This window comes from Perognathus longimembris, chromosome 9 (genome assembly GCF_023159225.1).
Source record: "Perognathus longimembris pacificus isolate PPM17 chromosome 9, ASM2315922v1, whole genome shotgun sequence".
In the NCBI taxonomy this organism is placed as follows: Eukaryota; Metazoa; Chordata; class Mammalia; order Rodentia; family Heteromyidae; genus Perognathus; species Perognathus longimembris.
In genome coordinates, this window is record NC_063169.1 from 65,132,116 (window position 1) to 65,146,207 (window position 14,092).

General features: G+C 44.9%; 1 pseudogene; it reads right to left on the minus strand.

Annotated features, from left to right (window-relative positions):
* Positions 1 to 9,321: 9,321 nt before the first annotated feature.
* On the minus strand, positions 9,322 to 13,144 carry LOC125357602 (annotated as a pseudogene).
* Between the last annotated feature and the right edge of the window lie 948 nt (positions 13,145 to 14,092).

A 14,092-nucleotide genomic window follows, 5' to 3' on the forward strand; every position in this document is an offset into this window, starting at 1 on the left:
TTTCTCCTCTTGAGGAAAAAGACAAAAGATGTTGCTTGAAATAATAAGGCATGGGAGGAAGAAAATACCAAGAGAATTACAGGACAGGAATGACAATGCAGATTGGAGCTTGAGGTTCTCTTCTGGGTGGTGTTCACCTGAAATTAGGGGTGTACACAGTGCTAGCCGCGTCCTGTGTCTTGCCTTGTCCCTCCGCCAGGCATTCCCATGTTTGGTGGTCTGCAGAGGTGGCCACTGCAGCCCAGATGTGACAGAAGAGCCCAGAACACGGGGTCATGACTTTTTGTACCACATGAGGTTCCTTTCAGTCATCTCAGCCCAAACACCCAGCCACTACCTTAAGAGGCATTTATTATGTGTTATTAGACACCCATGGCTTGGGACACAGTCCTAGATCGGAGGCAGCTGCAGCCTGCAGCGTTCCTGGCCACGCCTTGCTTGATCAATCTGAAGCTCTCTCGATTCCTCACTTACCGTGACAACTTCGATTCCAGATGTGGCCTTGGTTGCCCACGGGGGTGTAGGGGGGTGGAGGCTGGGGTAGGAGGCACCCCCATTAACTGCTCCTTTCCTCGGGAGCAAAAGCCTGAGCATCGGGTGTGATCATGGGAATTCATGTTAGCATCCTTCTGGGGGGAGTGGGGGAGGTGACATTGGGGACTAGAACTCAGGGACTTGAGCCCGCTAGACGGGTACTCCGGAGCCTGCTCCAGCCCCTGTGAGGAGCTGCGCTTCTCCCCCGCACTGGGATGCCAAGCCTGAGATGGCACCCGCCCACTTTCAGGCTTCGTGTCACCTCTGGGATCGCAGCCTCCCTGCTCAGAGACGGAATCCCGAGGGCTTGTCTTCTCAGACTGGCTGGCACCACGAGCCTCGAATCGCAGCCTCTCTCCTAGCTCGGGACGACAGGTGTGCACCTCTGCACCCAGCTAGGCCTTGAGAAAGCGCCTCCCAAAGCCCTGATCCTCCGGCTCTCATTCGCCCAAGTGGAATTACAAGCTCTGGTCATCAGCGCCTGGTGTCATTAACATGTCTCATAGTGATGACAGTGAACTAATGAAGACTTCTGTTTCCAGTCTCAAAGGCCCCATTTCACCTAGTGTAAAATCTACACCCTTGGTCAACACTAGGGAAAGGGCTGGGTGTCACCACAAGGTGAGAAACAGACTCCTGTTCTCTCAAAGCCCCCTCCCTCTGTGGTGTTGTATGACAACCCCAAAACAAACTATGACAATCTGGGTGTGTCCCCTCCCTGATTGCAGGACGCAGGACAGAATTCTCTTCTGTTTCACACTTAGAACTCAGAGGAGACTAATTAGAGGGAGGAGCAGGAGCAGGAGGAGGAGTTCTCTCATGTTCCCTGAGTCATGTTTCCTTCTAGGTTGGTTTGTCCTTGTGGACGCTGTCAGCTCAGGATCCGTGTTCATTATGACTTAGCAGGTTCCAGGCCTGCAGGAGCTGAGTCAGCTAGCAGGCCTTGTGACTTAGGCAGGGGGGAGGAACCAGCATCCTCCTGTCAGATGCCAGGGCAGCCCTGATTGGACCAGACACTTCATCCTAACTCTACAGATGCCACCTACTTCATGAAATGTCTTCACGGAAAAAAAGAGAAAGCCGGGCACTGGTGGCTCACGCCTGTCATCCTAGCTATTCAGAAGGCTGCGATCTGGGGATCACAGTTCAAAGTCAGCCCAGTCAGGAAAGTCTGTGAGACTCTTCTCTCCAATTAACCACCAGAAAACTGACAGTGGAGCTGTGGGTCTAGTGGTAGAGCGCTAACCTTGAACTGAAGAGCTCAGGGACGGCGCCCAGGTCCAGAGTTCAAGCCCCACGACCAACAACAAAATATAAAATCAAGGAGGGAAGGAAGGAAGGAAGAAAGGGAGGAAGGAAGGAAGGAAGGGGGAGAGGGGAAAAAAGAAATATCCTTTACATCAATATGTTTGTGTTAAGCATCATCTAATACACAGGAAGGAAGGAAGGAAGGAAGGAAGGAAGGAAAGAAGGAAGGAAGGAAAGAAGGAAAGAAGGAAGGAAGGAAGGAAGGAAGAGAAAGAAAGGGAAAAATAGAAATAGAAATATCCTTTACACCAGTATATTTGTGTTAAGCATGATCTAATACATCTATCTGATTTCTAGCTACTGATTTCTAGTTTTCAGGTCGTGTGTCATTTCCTCTATGATTATTGTTATATCATAGATTCCATCTTCCCAATGCAAACTAAAATCTTGCTCATCTTTCCCTTTCTTTATTACTCCTTTACTTCTTTATTACTTCTTTATCACTCCTCCTGATATTACTCCTTTTTACCAGGGTTGAAGTTGTCATGTGAATTTGGGCCAAAATGGCCAAAATAAAAAAGAACCTTATGTTCCCTTCATCAATTTGAATCCGAAGTCTCTAAATTGATTTAATATTGCAGGTAAATTTGTACCCTTAACTAATGGGTCTACATTATTTACATATAACTAAGGTAATATTGAGCCAAGCATAGTGGATAATGCCTAGAAACCCAGCACTTGGGAGTCTGAGGCAGGAGGATCACAAGTTTAGGTCCAATGCGCATATAACACAGAGAGAACCCTGTCTCAAAAATCAATGGAGCAAGGAAGGAGCTCAGTGATAGGGTATCACTGCCCAGCATGTATCGCCCCAGGCTTCCTTCCTTAGCACTACCACAAAGAATGTTAATATTGCTAAGGCACTATTAGAAATTACTAAATTACAATCCATCATATAGTAAGCAAAAATATATCCTTGCCTAATTGTTCTTTTGGGGGGGTGGGGGGGGCTCTTGAACTCAGGCCCTGGGCACTGTCCCTAAGCTTCTTTTGCTCAAGGCTGGCACTTCTACAATGCTTGAGGATGGACCTGCGGTCACTTTCCTAGCTTTGTTTTTGTTATCATGGTGGTGCATTTGCTGATACTGGAGCTTGAACTCAGGGCTTGGGTGCTATCCCTTAGCCGTCTTCAAAAGTTTTGAAGATTGATAATCTCACACGTAAAGACTTTTAACAGTAAAGGTCCATGCCATGCTAACTTGTGAGGTGCCAAGTTAGAATCTTTCTCCTGTAACACCTTATGTTCTAGAAAGATCCAACCACTTCTGTAAGTTCCCAGATGTAGTATGTGGTTGAGAATAAGCCATAAACTGCCTTTGAACTTAGATTTTTTTTTCTCCTGTAACACCTTATATTCTAGAAAGACCCAATCCTTTGTGGAATTTTCCAAAGGTAGCATGCTTTCTAAATTCTTTGTGTTTTTAAGTGCTTAACCTGGTGCCTTGTACAAGCCACAGCTCCCTGCCTGCCTTTCTAATGGCCACATGGCCATTCTAATGGCTCTTGTCACGCCATGGCAGAGTGACTCTGAATTGTCATCTGTGCTAAATGTCACAGGAACCGGAGCCCTATATGGGGCAGACATCCCAAACCAGGGCCCGGCGGCCTGGACTGCATTCTGGGCTCTGTTTCTTCCATCCACAGAGTATGTGTGGTCAATACCTAGAACGCTGAGAAGTCGCCATAAGCTTTCAGGTAAAGTTTGTATCTCAGGCTCCCTTACCCAATCAGATCTGGAACTGTTTTGCCTCCTTTCATTCTTTTTTTTTTTTTTTTTTTTTTTTTCTTGGCCAGTCCTGGGGCTTGGACTCAGGGCCTGAGCACTGCCCCTGGCTTCTTTTTGCTCAAGGCTAGCACTCTGCCACTTGAGCCACAGCGCCACTTCTGGCCATTTTCTATATATGTGGTTCTGGGGAATTGAACCCAGGGCCTCATGTATACGAGACAAGCACTCTTGCCACTAGGCCATATCCCCAGCCCTCCTTTCATTCTTGGCAGTTATTAACCACAGTTTCTGTCTTTCTTCAAGGGCTAGGTTCTTGTCATGTGCCACTATCTATATTAGTCCTTCAGAGACTCTCACTGACAACCTGGGACACACACACACACACACTTCCAAGAGTCGATTGCCTTAGTACGTCCTAATAATACTCCAGAACCGTCCATAAGCATATCTAATGGCAACATCTTGGGGATTCTAATATCACTGTCCAATTAACAAAGAAAACAAAGCATGGAGTCCTTAGGGGGGAAAAATCGCTTATGGCTGATTCTAGAACTAGGATTACTGGTGCCCTGCAATGTTCTCTATTAATTATTCACACTGATCAACTTCTAGTATATACTTTTATCTGCTCTCACCCCAGTTCCTCCTACCTCAACCTCCTCCTGCTCTTTCTATTTTGAGAGTGGGGATTTATGTTCTGAATTACTACACTACACAATTTTGCTTCTTCCTTTAGACCACAGTATACAGGTGTTATCAAGATATTTAAATGACTGTCTTCCATGTATGTTCTGATGTGCTGCTGTACTTATTTTTTTCTTCCGTTGCTTCTTAATAGTTTAAAAACAAACAAACAAACAAAAACACAATCACTGGTTTTGCTGCTGCCAAAGAATGCTTTTGAGAAGGTTGCTGATATTGCATGCTTGGTCTTTTGTAAGCATTTTGTTCTTTTCCCAGATGCCTTAAAAGTTTTCCTTCAGACTTGGATGATTAAAATAAACATGTCATCCTTTTTGGCAGTTTAGACTTTTTCTGATCTCAGATCTTCAATTCTGGAAAATTACTCATTATTATTTCTTAAAATATTTCCTCCTTTGGATTTTCTGTTATGTAAGTGTCAACAGTGTTACTGGTAGCTTTTGTGACTTTTCAAGAAATTTCTGACTTCTTCCTAAGTTCTTTATCTTCTTGATTTTTTGAGCATGTGTGTAAGTTAACCCAAATATGCACACTATAAATATTCTACATAGAGCCATCTGTATCTATGTTAACGTGATGCTGCCAGCACTAATCCATCACTACATACAAGAATTGTTCCAGAGTTTTCTTCTTGCTTGTTTAAACTCCCACTCAAGCATCTCACCATCCATCCATTTACTTAATTTTTCCAAGTAACGTGTGTTAAATTCAGTATTCTATTTTTATGTTTTCTCCACTATTTTCACGTTTTTTAAGTCTATGAATTTATAATAGATAATATAATCGTGTCTGACATTTCTGGACTTGCACCTATCAACTTATAGTTATCCTATATCCCTGGTAGGCAAAATTTGACTCAGTAGGTCTTGGGTGTTCAAACCTTGCATATTGCTGAGAAATGTCTGGGCCTTAATCAGATCCTGGGTGATAACCTCTGAGCCCTTAGATTTCCTGCCTTATAAAAGCATTATTCCATGTGTGGGAAGGTAACAGAGGAATCCCCCCTGTATAACTAATATACACTATTTTTAAAAATATTTATCTATTGTCAGAGTGATATACAGAGGGGTACAGTTTCATACATAAGGCAGTGTGTACATTTCTTTCTTTCTTTCTTTTGGTCAGTCCTGGGGCTTGAACTCAGGGCCTGAGCACTGTCCCTGGCTTCTTTTTGCTCAAGGCTAGCACTCTGCCTCTTGAGCCACAGCGCCACTTCTGGCCGTTTTCAGGATCACAGCTAGAAGCCAGCCTGGGCAGAAAAGTCCATAAGACTCTTATCTCCAGTGAACCACCAGAAAACCAGAAGTGGCTCTGTGGCTCAAAATGGTAGCACAGTAGCCTTGAGCTAAAAAGCTCAGGGATAGCACACCCAGGCCCTGAGTTCAAGCTTCAGACTGAAAAAGAAAGGAAAACAAAAGCATTGTTCAATGTGGTGTTGCACCCACTCAGAAAGCTTATGGGAGTGGACACTGATTTGTGGTGGGTGCTCACATCATGCGGCCTTGCTGTGGCCTGCGGAGGAGCTGGAGCAGTGAGGTCAGCTAGTGGGTAGTAAGCATCTACATGACCAGCCCCCTTCTTCAGGCAGGCTCTCCAGGCTTGAGGAAGCTCTCTTGCCCGGTTATACCCTACTTTCTGTGATACAGCATTACTAAAAGAATTAAGTGCTATCCAGTGGCCCCAAGGCTCTGAGAATTGGAAACTTGGCCTGAATTTCCCTAGACTTTTGTGGGTGTGTCTTTCAACCTTTGCTGACTTGAGTCTACACAGTTTAAAAGGTAACAAACGTTAAGATGTAACTGTAAGTAGTTATTCTGACTTCTGTGGGGAGAGTTCTTGGTTAATAATTGAACCCAACTGTGGGTTTGGAGTTCTCCAACAGGGGTCACATATTCTTCATATTTGATCCTTTTAAACTTATTGGCTGTGGGCATTTTGAATGTTACTTTTATAAGGATCTCGGTTGGATTGCCTTCAGTGAAAGAATGTTGAGTTGTGTTTTGCAGGTAGGCGAGTCACTTGTTTTATTAGTGGGCGTCTGGTTGTTCTTGGGCCAGATATGAGTCTACGTGTTCAACAAGATTTCTCAAACATTTCCTAGCTCTGGGAATTGCTTGGCTTTCACGTTCAAGTCCTTTTCTCTGCCTGACTTTCAGCGTCTCATGCTGTGTGTTGCATTGTACCATAGTTCCTCCTTCTTCTGGTTTAACTATATGGGGTTTCAGTTAACCATGGTCTGGAAAAATGTCTAGAAATAATCAATTTATACATTTTAAGTTGCATGCCATTCTGAATCGTGTGTTGGGATCTCCCACCATCTCACCTGCCCATAATTCAACCCTCTATTCCTAATATCCATAGTAGACATCCTCTATCCCTAATATCCTTAACAGACATGCCAGAAGCCCATGACATCAACCAGTGGACATTTCAGTTACTACATTGACAACCTAAGTATCATGGTGCTTGTTTCCAGTAGCTGTTAACTTAATCAATAATGTCTCCAAAGTACAAGAGTAGTGTTGTTTGAAAGTTTAGATACACCAAAGAGAAGGTGTAAAGTAAAAGTGGAAGTCCTTGATTTAATAAGAAACTGGATGTGGTAGTGTATATCTATAATTCACACATTCAGAAGGCAAGAGGATAGCAGCGAAGGAGCAAACCTGGGCTACATAGCAAGACCTTGTCTCAGAAAGCAAAAACAAGTATTAAAAACACAGGACTGGGATGGAACTTAGTGGAAAAAGGCTTGCCTACCAAGTGCAATGTCCTGGGTTCAATTCCCAGTACCAAAAAAAACAAAACAAAAACAAAAAAAATACAGCTAAAAACACATCAATAAGGACAGTAAGCATTGTATGCTGTGTTTGCTAAACTCTACAGTAGAAACAAATTGTGGAGTTGTTTTGGGCTCCTCCTCTTCACCCTCGCGCGTATCCCGCCCCATCCCGCAGGCGGAAAAGCTGGAGTGCGGCCCAGTGTGCAAACCTTGGGGGTGTGTAGTCGCAAGACGCCCCTCCTCCCCTCGGTCCCTTAAAGAATGACACAGGACGCAAGTGCGGGCATCTCGGGGTGAGCATCTGGAACTCCCACCGGATTTACTCAAGGGGGGGTCTATTATAACAGTAATGGCGGCAGGAAGGGGAGGGATTAACTGCATACGAGTGATAGGCTAACAAGCTGCTCATCATGATGATGTCACAGAACTTCCTCTATGGGCAGACACCACAGCCCCCCAAGGACCGGGTCTCCGGTGCCATATCACACGTGGCCAAGGCAGAAGGCCGGGCTGGTTTGCTATCTCTTCCGGTAGAACCGGGAAGGGGGTAGGAGGGGCTAGCAGCCAAGCAGTCCCAGTTCTTAAAGGTATAGTCATCCCTTACAGAGTTGAAAGAATTTTGTACTAGATTTCAGGTTGTATCTTAAGTGGCACAAGTTACAGCCACAGCAAGGGGTAAGTGCCAATTCCAATGTAAACAGCTCCAGTTTTACATGTGGAGTGCACAGAATATGTGACAGCAATGCACTGTACCAGAAAGCACTGGATCCACACAAAGATTCCAGCCAGGCACACGCTGATGCTGAGCCCTTTTCTGCAGATGTAAGGAAGGAAGATAAGGTCAGGCTTGCCACTGAGCATCTAGCAGCCATTGGGGGTCTTGGAACAGCTCTCTTTGGAGACTAAGGGGACCAATGTATTCAAGCAAAGCCTTAAGGTGGCCCCTATGAAGACTGCTGGACCCTCTCTCCCTCAAGCTCGCTCCTCTCCGGTATTCTACCCTGAAAATTCCATCAACCCAACCCTTCCAAAACCTGTTCTCTGTCTCATCAACTCAGTCAGACTCCCAAGACACTCCTGCTGGGCTCAGGTCCTTGTCCTGCCTTGTGGCCCAGCAGGAAGCACAGTGCTGTTGGGAGGATTTAAAAGTGTTTGTGTCTTTCATAAGTTTCCTAGTTGTTTATGTATAAAGGCAAATGTGGCCCAGATACTCTATTGTTGTAGGATGCAGAACAGGATCTAGTATTCTGCTTGTTATTCACAGGGTACTGTTTAGATTAAGTACACTGTGTAATATAAATTCTGTATCCAAGCATAAATGATTTTTTTTTTTTTTTGCCAGTCTTGGGACTTGGACTCAGGGCCTGGGCACTGTCTCTGAGTTTCTTCTGCTCAAGGCTGGCACTCTAGCACTTGAGCCACGGCACCATTTCTGGCTTTTTCTGTGTTATGTGGTACTGAGGAATCAAACCCAGGGCTTCATGCATGCTAGGCAAACACTCTACCACCAAGCCACATTCCCAGCCCTGAAATTGTTTTGAATGCTTATTAATTCTATAACTTATTATGTTTTGTATCTATTCTGAATAGATATTTATATCAAAGGAATGCTTTTTTTTAGGTTTTGGAATTTTTTTTCTCTTATGCATCGGTTTGAGCTTCTAGGTATAAGTGGTGATAATAGATGTTCCTGTTTTAACAGGAGTACTTAACTAATGTCCACATTTGTGTCTCAGTGTTGTCTAAGTCCTACACTGTGGTTGAGAACATTCCATAATTTTATGGTATTATATAGGAAAGGAATGACTGCCACCTAGCTATCTTATTAGGCACCTTTACCCTTTCTGCTAACTTATACTTACCTAGCATAGCTGTGGTCCAATCAGGTGATTACAATGAAATTCAAGTTTACATGGAATGAAGTTCAAGTTTGCAAAGAGTGAAAATGTTCCCGAGGCAAAATCAATTTCAAGATTACGCTTGTCTCTCTGAGTTCTCACTTTCTTTAGGTTTTGTTTTGCTTTTAGTGTTTTTGACATTTTAACTGATTTTGTTTCTTTTGGCCAGCATTTGATGTTTGTATTCAGTGAGGGGGCTGGTTTGGGTTCATCATAGTGCAGAAATCTGTTAAAACTTTTTATACTCAATTTGTTCAAACCAATTCCTCAACTTTTTGCTCATCTGACTCTACAGTCTTTTGTTTCTTCTGGCTACTTCTCCCCAGGCTTTGTTTAAATATAATCTTATTTGCAACTGACTTTTTTTGTTTTGCTAGATTTCTCTGAAAATGTTATCCTCTCGGTGACTTTACCTTGTCAGTTCCCACAGTGGGCTAACCCATTGCCAATTTAAAACACTTTCTTGGCTTGAGAAAGGTATTATGAATTGAGCCACAAACTTGTTTGAGATCTGACCTGTGGTCACCAATATTCAGGGGAACTTTTTCTCTTAGTTCCAATATCAAGGCAGGCGGAAGTCCTGGCTCCCTTTCCCACTTGTGTGTGCCGCTGCCTCTCTTCCAATTTCCAGCCCTGTGCTAGTGCTGACCTTTGGCATGCAGTTCTCCCAGGATTCTGTATAATCTGCTCACCTCGAGCCCTAGGCACTTACCTTGATCCAAGCATGGGAGGGCAGGGCCAGCGCTTGACCAGCGGAGACTGGTGGACGCCCTGGCTTTCTGGGGCTCCCTAGAGTCTTGCTTCTATTTGGGCTGCTGAGGGTTGCTTTTTCCTTCCTACTCCATGACAGATTGTTTTTTCCACTCAAAATACCATGTATATTTAAGTAAACTTAAATGTTTTTATTGTCTGATAACTGCCACACATTCTTTCCATCACTATCATGTTGTTTAATTTGCAAAACAAAGCAGTGAGTAGCCAAAAAGATTCCTCAGATTTGCAACAAAACTTAGGTGATGGGAAGATATGCTTACAATTAGAAAACAAAACATGGCTCTTAGTTGAGAGTATTTCTTTGCTCAAACTTTGAAATGCATTTTTGTTTTCCATTTAGGAGCTGTGGGAAACAGTAGGCATGCTGTTTGAAAGGTTACCCCACTTTGCCATGTGAGGTCTTCCAGACTCTCTGGGCTACAAATGTGGGGTGGGGTCCACCGTGGTCCTGTGAATCCAAGGTTGTCTGGCAGACCCTCCCTTCCACTCAGCTTTCTGACATCTTACCAGGGATGAGGAGAGGGGCAAGAACCTCAGTGACAGGTTTCCACACTGCTGCCATTTGACGCCATCTCATCCAAAATGATGTGTGCTTTATCCAGGGTTCACTCACTGGACTCAAATATTCATCTAAAACTTCCACAAAATTGTGGGTGAATTCATAAATAGCCATCTCATCCTTGGTGTCACTCACTCCAACCACAAGGAAGAGAGCTGCCTACTGCCGACAGATCCGCTTAAAATCCTTATAGTCAATGAAAGAGCACTGTTCACTGAATGTGACAGACAGCTCTTTATGGCATGTTTCCAGAAGGGTCCGCTTATTAATCTCCCTAAGTTCGCAGTACTTAAAAAGTGGGGTCTGCCCTAGTTTATTTGCCATTAGAAAAAAAATGTATCTTTTTCTTTTTTCCAAATAGAATTGAAAAGTTATGACAAGAGATGTCTGCAGTTGGAAGCTGAGCAGGGCGGAGGCTGGTGGTCCTGGGTGGCGGTGGCTCGGCCCTGCGGCTCCCCAGCCTTCCCGAGCTGTCCATGACAGATTTCAAAACATACTGAAAGGATTATTGGCAGATGAGAAGTAAGGGGGGTAGGGGGCAGCTAAGATCTGCCATTATATTAGAATCTATCATTTCCAAATGTTGGGTGTTCCTAGGAGATGGAGGAGATAATGGGCCATGGTACTGGGGTATCCTGACCTCTGGGAGTCGCTGTAAACGTTGGATAAGAGTAGGCTGCATTCCACCAACCTTTCACGTCTTGGGGGCTCATTTCTCCATCCCCCGCCTTCCCTTCTCTTTCATAATTCTTCCCTACAAAGAATTTAATGTGAGAAATAAGATAAAGTGGCAAAGTACATAGTTTTTTTTGGGGGGGGGTCAGCTGTGGGGCTTGAGCTTTCTCACTCAAGGCTAGTACTCGACTACTTTGAACCACCGCACCACTTCTGGTTTTCTGGTGGTTAATTGGAGATGAGTCTCATGGACTTTTCTTTGCTACCAGGGCTAGCATGGAACTGTGAGCCTCAGATCTCAGGTTCCTGAGTAGTTAAGATTGCGCCCAGTGGCATGTGCCTTTTAAGTAACTTTAAAAAAAGGTGTTTTGGTTTTTTTTGTGCCAGACACTGGTGGCTCATCCCTGTAATCCTAGCTATTCAGAAGGCGGAGGTCTGAGGATCAGTTTGAAGCCAGCTTGGGGAATAAAGTCTGTGAGGCTTTTATCTCCAATTAATCATCAAAAAACCCAGACTGTGATGTTCAAAGCCAGCCCCAACATGTGTCAGAATCTTTTTGTTTATGTGTGGGGGTTATAGGGCTCGAACTCAGGTCACTGTCCTTGAGCGTTTTTGCTCAAGGCTAGTGCTTTACAAATTGAGCCTCAGCTCCACCTCCGGACTTTTTGCTCAGACTCTGCCGCTCAGGCTGGCTTTGAACCTCAAGCCTCAGATCTCAGCTGGGATTACAGACAGGAGCCACCACTACCCAGTTTATGAGGATCCTATCTCCAAACAATCAGCAAAAAGTCCCAAAGTGAAACTGTGGTTCAAGTGGTATGTGACTGGGAATGGCACCACACCCAGTCATTGGCTGGATGAGATGGAGTCTGGTCTCTGCCTCCTAAGTAAGTAGCTAGGATAGCCACCATCAGCTTTTAATAATTCCTGTTCGTGACATCCCACTTTGTTTCTGTACTTTAAATTGTTACACCATCCCAGAACGTATGTTTCCTGAGAAATCTCAAGTTTCCATCTCCCAAATTAGAAGAGGGTAAGTAGTTTTGGATAAAAAACGCTTTAGGTTTTTCCTCTGGTTTAAAAATTGTAATATCAGGTGCCAGTGGTACATGCCTGCTCAGGAGGCTGAGATCTGAAAATCACTGAAGCCAGCCCTGGCAGGAAGTCCTTGGGATTCTTATTTCCAATTACCACCACTCCCCGCCCCCCCCCCCCCCCAAAAAAAGCCAGAAGTGAAGCTGTGGCTCAAGTGTGGTAGAGCACTTGCCTTGAGCAAAGCTCTGGGGCAGCACCACGAATTTAAGCCCTAGGGGCAATGTCCAGGTCCCCAGTTTAAGCCCTAGGGACCAGGACATGCATATGTGCAAACACACACACACACACTCTGATGGCCAATAATTATCAAGTTGCTTCTTATCCATAGACACATTCTTCCAGCTATACTGAGCTTTTCAGTAGCGTAGCCACTAGCCAGATAGTTAATCTTGAACCAACAAGTGAGATAGTTATATTTTCCAGCCATACTAGCCATAGTTCAAGTATACAGCAGTCGCATGATGCTAGTGCAACCAAGAAAAAGAGCATTTCCTCGATTCTAGAAAGTTCCAGAGTTCTGGACTATTTTTTTTTTTTACTCTAACATATTGGCTGTGCCTATGGCTTATTCCCACGAATGGCTTAGTTCTCGGGCACAGGCCAATGAAAGTCACATTCACAAGCATGTCTTAAGCTCTAGAATGCGAGTTTCATAATTACAATTTGTAATAGTTCTGATGACTGCTGCCCACTGCAATCATTTTCAGAATGAGCTAGCAATCTTCAGTTTCCTAATTATTAAATTCCTTTTTTTCTCCCTTTTGAAGTTTAGAACTGATCATCTGGGTGTTGAGAACTAAAAGCAAGAGTATTGTCATATTCCATTATGCACATCAAAAGATCAGCTGAGTAGATATTAGGCAGCCTCTTTGGGTTTTTGTATTTAGGTTCCCCTCTCCAATGTAGGCTTAGCTGCAATCTTCCTGATAGGAGGGGGGAAAAATCAACATCCTGATCATGAATTTCTGTGTGCTTAAGCTAGCTCAGATTTGTTGGGTGTATTAGGAAAATTAGAATCCACAACATGTACGTAGATGTCCAAGCATACAATCTAGAGTCGTACTAACATTTTCATATCCTGGAGCTATATCCATGTGCACAAACTCTGTGTACAGTTTGGCTCCTGGACATGGCATCTTTTTTTTTTTTTTGGCCAGTCCTGGGCCTTGGACTCAGGGCCTGAGCACTGTCCCTGGCTTCTTTTTGCTCAAGGCTAGCACTCTGCCACTTGAGCCACAGCTCCACTTCTGGCCGTTTTCTATTATGTGGTGCTGGGGAATTGAACCCAGGGCTTCATGTATGTGAGGCAAGCACTCTTGCCACCAGGCCATATTCCCAGCCCCGACGTGGCATCTTTTAATTCTTGACAGCAGGTCTCCTGATCCCTTCGCCGGCGCTGGACTTGCCTGGCCTCTGCCTCCCTCGAAGCTGTGATGGGGGGAAGGGAGGCTGTGCCCCCACTCTACTTGGCTTCTCATCTTGACTGCACTTCCGCTTCCTCTGATGAAGCTTTGCCCTCTGCTCTCTTTCTGGATGTGGAAGCCTTATGAGGTCACATTTGGTAACCTGACTTGTTATCTGGTGTTGCATTTGAGTCTCAGGCCCAAGTTATTCAGTAACCGCTGGCCCCGGGTATGATTGCATAAATAACTCTCATTTGGCCAAAGCGGGGGAGTTTTGGCTGAGAGCTTGGCTTGATGAGTGGACCTGGCCGTACCAGCATGCCATGCGGGTCGTGGGGCGACTCGGAGACGCAGCTTACAGGGTCAGCTGTGACAGGGAGCGGCACCCTCGCAGGTGGAAAACCCTGCTGCCGGCTGAGATACAGAACGGAGGCCACCTTGGAAGTGCCAGGGGCTGGGGGGAGGTGGGGGTGGCAGAAGTCTGGCAGGCTGGGCCCCCGGAAGAGTTTCCCAAGTGTCCCAATGGCACTGGAAGAGTTGTCACGGGGACTTTAAGGAGGCGGTGGAACCCATCGGATGGCTCTGGAAAAGGCCTTTCTGGCTACTGTCTGGAGAATGAATTAGGGCGAGATAAGGGGG